Below are 5924 nucleotides of genomic sequence, written 5' to 3' on the forward strand. Positions count from 1 at the left end.
CTCTTTCTAAGAGGAGCAAAGGCTCTTTTGAAGAGTCTGAATTAGATATTTTTTCCTTATACTGGGCATGCAATTCAGCCAAATCTTTATTCAAGGAATCTGTGTGTGTGTGTGTATTTTAGAAACATCAATATTCAAGGTAAGCACACCTCGTGAATGTGAATGAGTAAAATAATGTCAGATGCTGCTGTGCTGTGGGATGGAATTCACCTCACTTGGCAGAAAGCTAGGAGAAAAAGACTGAATTATGCAGTTGAAAAATATCCAATATATAAAAGAGAAGCAAACAAACACTGTTTACTTTTGTGGCTTTTACATTGAGCTGAATGTATTGATTTTGTATTTGAAAACTGGGGACAGGAAATTTGTCTTTTCTGAAATGATGTAAAGGCTTACAAATAGGCATGATTCTTGATCTTTTTTATATGTTTCTCTTTCAATAAATAATAGTTTTGCTAATGTGGTTGTCAAGATTTTTCTTATGAACACTTGATATATTTTTCCTTATTATAATAAAAAGTAAGCAAAAAATTCTGTGTAATACTATATCACATAGTTTCTTTTATAACATCAGAGTACCTGATAGTGGGACTTTCCAAGTCCCATCTTAGATTGGTGTTGCACAGCAGTAGATAGTCACCTCTTCCTTGAGAAATCTGTTTTTGAGAAAGCATGTCTCAAAACTGGTTTTTTAGATGCATTTCAAACAGTGATTTCATCTTGGTTATTAAACTTGATAGCTGGGAGGATGTATCCTTTATGTCCTTAGCACTTATTTACTTAAGCTGAAATAAGAGGAATAACAACTTAATGTTGTCAATTTTCTTTATAATTGGTGCCACACATCTACCTGCTTTGTAGGATTTGGCCATCTGTCGTATTTACTGAGTGACTTTTGTGTATTTTTCCACATGAGATATTCAGGTATTCTTGTCTTAGCTGCCCTTCACCCTGCCACCATGCCAAGCCTTTGACTGTTTGTTTGTAGTATGATGGGAGTTTCCTTTGTCCCTCCTGAGTGGGTCCTTTTTATTTTTTCTGATGTGAATGAGTTGAATTGCATTCAATTTTGGTTTTAGGTTTGTTATACTTATTTCTTGGTTTTGAGGTCCTCTCCTAACTGGGGATGCTTGGGCACTGTGGAGGTATAGGTATGTGGATACCAGCATATAGCTGGGAAGCTGGAATGTTTTTTGCCAAAAACTCTTATCTATTCAGATTTGCTAGACATGTACGATAGAATCTTTAAAGGCACAGCTTCTCCCTAAGTTCTTCCACATTTGTAGGGTTTCTTTATTGGAACAAGGCATCGAGCCTTAACAGTTAATTTTGATTTCCTAAACTGGTGTGTAAGCAGCCGCCTCATTTGAAACTCTTTGTCATGGCCGTAGAGTTGTCCACATGTCTATATCCTCACTGTATGGCATAGGTCCTTCAGACTTGTTAAATGCTTTTTGACATGTGGGAGGAATGTGTCTCTTGTCCTGGCATTTAAATTCAAGCCTAGTTATTAAGGAGAAAGCAGCCTGACATCCCAAGTCAAAGGAACATTCAGGAGAAGTGGGAAGCAGATAAGGGAGCAGGATCTTGTGATAAGGGGTAGCAGAGAGGGCAGACTGCTGGTGGCCTGCCATTGTGTGTGTTTAAGCTCTGTGAAGCAGAAGTGTTAGTAAAGGGCTTGGTGTCCTGGATAAGCTTTACCTGGAAAATGCTGAAATGAGGAAAGAAAAGTATTGTTCTATGAAGGGTGCTGTGTTTTGGAGCAGGATGGTTGAAGATGTTTTTGCATTTTCCTGGAGAATATATTTACAAGCCAAATGATGTTGTTTATTTTGAACTTTACCTCTTTAAAGTGCTGTGCAAAATCTTTGCAGTATTATTAGCTCTAGTAGATGAAAAATATGTCTGGAATCACACTCAGTAACCTTAAACTGAGGCAGAAGTGGTACTATCTTTATTGCTTTTGACGTGCCAAATATTACCTCAGACCAGACTTTTAATCGCTCATCTGTGCTCAGTTGCTAGGTGAGACACTTTACTCAACATCTCTAAAGAGACAAAGACAAATACAGGAAGTGATGTCTAATCAGAACGAGATATTGCTATGAAATGGTTTTGAAAAAGGCAATGAGATCCAGAGGTGTTGGAGGTTGAAACATTTCCAGTGGAAATAGGGAAATACTAGTAATGTTGAACAAAGTTCTGGTAAAGTCTCATGTAGAACAGTGTATGCTGACTGGCCACCATTTGAGGAAAATGAACTCAGAACAGATGCTTGGATGAGAAAGTATGGGAAAGTGAAAACCTGCCATTTGAGAGGACTCCAGATGGCTCTAGGTTAATTTGCTTGTCAAAGCAACAATTGAGAATGGACCTGTGTTCCTTAGGAAAGGAGGTAAAGTTTGAAGGTGATATTGGTGTGAGAACAAATAAGTGAAGGAATAAGCTTAGGCTGGGCATGAAAAGAATGTTTCAGAGTTTTGTGGCATCTATGAAAGACTTGACAGTGGGTAGGCTACCTTACTGCTGGACATCTAAAGTAGAAGTTGATAAAATGATAAATGATTAAAACAAAGGTATGGCAACGTTATTAAGCTGTGTTCTGTTGTTGCACATAGTCTGTATTTTAGTCTGTATTTGTGACGAGAGCTCAGCGGCTGGTGGGAAGAGAAATGCTGTTATCTCCCAAGACTACTATGTAAGAAAAGGGAGCCTGTATTGTTTTCTCCTTAAAATAAAAACTACTACAGGAGCTGAAGTAAGACACAATTGCCCAGCAAGAATTTTCAGGGAAAAATTACTTCTATTGCTGTAAAAATGAAATGAAATGCCATGTTCAGTGGCTACAGATGTCCAGGGTGTTAAGAGGATGAGACATCACCCAGATCAGTAAGCGAGGTGTTTAACCACACCAGTTTCATTGTAGACTTCCCTCTCAGCAGTGTATATATTTGGGGTTTTGGCTTCCAAAGGGAGAGGTGGGATGTGAAATGAAATCAATGAAGCCCAAACATTGACTCAGGCATCTGCAGCAACCAGTGGCCTTTAGACACAAATCCCTCATACTGGGTGTGATAATGATGTTTTACTTTAGGGCAAGTCTCTGCTTACTGCAAGGTTTGACCAGGAATTCAGATAAGCATTTATTTCACTACTTCAGCTGTGCTGTAACACAGAAGTTCAGCAACCTTGTTGTTCATCCTTCATTTGGCTACATGCTGCTATGGCAAGCAGGACACTACAGCCTTTCTGGCAGCTTGAGGACAGTATTTGCTCTCCCTCCAATCTCCTTCAGCTTAGTCCTATTTAAGAATCATAGCCATGATCCTTTAGTATGCATACTTGTACTGCAGCACAGGACTAGTATATATACTTCTCACAGCCCTGAGAGAACCCATGGTGCGTGTGAAACATGAGGTGATGGTAACCTCAGGAGTTCTGTCTTAACAGATTGGCTGGGTGTGGTTTTTTGGTGAAAGCATTATGTTCTAAACGAAGGTGAGGAAACAGACTACAACCTTTTCACCTAGTAATACTTTAGGGCAGTTCCATTTTCCTTCCTACTCCTTCTCTTGGAGGTAAGATACTGTTGGTGGCAACAGGTTGAGACGTGATGGGAACCAAGACACAGATCTAAGTCAGATGACATCTGTGTCAGAAGTTTTCACCAACGGATGGCCAGACCCAATATGAAAACATGTTTGAAAACTTACTGCCGGTCCCTGAGGTTATGAACTATATGTTGAGGTGATCTGTGTATGTCTCTGAAGGGAAGAAGAAATATGAGTTGAATGTGGATTTTTTTTTTCTTGGGAGAAAGATGAGGAGCATGCCAAGTGCTGTTGATTGTAGATTTATTTATCCCCTAATTTTCTGCAATTCGTGTTGGTGCTGCTAAGCTTGCTTGCTATCCAAAGGAATGTGATCATGCGTATCCCTGTGTTGCACCCTCCTAAGCCTAAAGATATAATTAAAGCACTGCTATTAAGAATTCTGGTTCTTGTTGTCTAATGAGCAGGTTAGCACACCGCAAATATCTCTTTACCTATTCCAATATTTATATAGAATATATTTAATAATTCTTCCTCCACTTCTGACTTTCCTGGGTGAAACAGTGGCAGGGCTCAGTGAAGTTACACAAAAGCATGAGATCACTCCTCTCAAAAGAATGAAAACATTCTTTCATTGCATGAAGGAATATTGATAACTCTTTTCTCTGTGAAGCTATAGTTTTTAACTGTGGACTTCCCAAGTATCAAACTGTGAGGATGGGAAAAATCACATCAATGGTATCAAATCTCACTTCTATTGACCCTTCATTTTCACAGCACAGATGGCCCTCACTCAGGCCATCACCACCGGTGTTTGGGTGGTGATGAGTGAAACTTTGTGCTGAAACCGGATGCTGGATTGTACAGCCTTTGCTGTAGTACTCTTTTGGGAGTTGTTTTGGGGTTTTTTTGTATGTGTGTGAGAACTAGCTCTTGGGCGGTTGACCATCACAGTTAAGTCAGCTCAGGTCTGCTAAGAGTCGTATAATGTCCTACAAACCAGGAATTGTGATGGGAATTTTACAGATACTATGATTCATGCCAAGGGTGTTGATGTAAATATCTGGCTTGAGTTTACCTTAAGGGTAAACACGTAGAGCTGCAAAGCTTGATTACCTAGGTGTGATAACTTGGAGGAGAATAAAAGCTGCCAGGAAAATTACAGAGGAAAATTCAAATCCTTCTTTTCTTTCTAAGAGAAATGTCCTGCAATACTGTGGGTAACTCAATTTTACCTGTGACCTTTAGCTTTAAAACAAACAAAAAAATACTATTACATATACCAAATGGTGCAGAAAATATATCTTTATAAAAGGCTAATTGTGGTTACTGCCCCTACCAAACCTGACCACCACAAATGTTTCCTTCTGCTTTGTAGCAAGTGGAAATTAAAGTAGGTTTCTGCAACATTGCTGTTAGCTTAACCAGTCTCTCTACCTTTGCAATACATCCTTTTCTATCTTCGGTGCCAAGTGTTCCTATTGCAAAGTGGCTGTATGCATCTAAACTTAAATTGCAATCCATCCATTGTACAGCTCTAGCATTGTTATGCCCTCATCAGTTAGTCTCCTTGCAAGCACATCCATGATTTAAATGTAGGATGTGGGGATATTTTTCCTTTAGCATTCCACCACCCAGGCACTCACTAACACTGTAGAGCAATAGAGCTCCCCTGCTCTTATTTTCCACCTCACCAGGGATTTATTTATTTTTTAATTGGTTTGCTGCTGGCAAATCAGGGCAGTTGAAAAGCAGAGCTGAAAATGGCAGAGCTTGGCAGGGGTGTAGCTTCAGACTGGATGGGACTCTCCTTTAAGTGCTTTGTCTGCAGAAGTCAGTCTGTGTTTTGTAATGAGGTGTTCTAGAAAATGACATCTGGACAGCTGCATTCATTACTCCATTGTGAAACACAGCAAGTTTAAGCATGTTTTATCTGTGAATTTCACCTTGGTTTTTACTGTAGATCCATTACTGGAATCTGCATAATGATGCATATGATGCTTTAAGTAAAATATTACACCATACGTTCATTTAAATTTTGTCAATAGCATTAGGGCAGTGTGTTGGGAAGAAATGATGAAAGACAAATAAAAGAAAATGTATTCTGTTTGAATTGATGCCAGATAGCACATGCCTGGGGTTACATGCAGAGGTCCCTGTCCTGTAGTGTTCACAGTACTCATCAGGAAATGGAAATCAGCTCCGTTCAGTTAGCAGCTAATTCAGGTTTTCTCTGTTTGCTGTCCATTTTCTATCTGACTGTCACTGGCCATTTATTCTTTGGTCACGTCTTTGGGGCAAAATCCCCTACCTCTATACTTAACTGTCAGAGAACCAAGTATCTGCTGCTGACTGAAACATAATTATTCTGGA

The sequence above is a fragment of the Psittacula echo genome, assembly GCF_963264785.1.
Source record: "Psittacula echo genome assembly, chromosome: 5".
NCBI lineage: Eukaryota > Metazoa > Chordata > Aves > Psittaciformes > Psittacidae > Psittacula > Psittacula echo.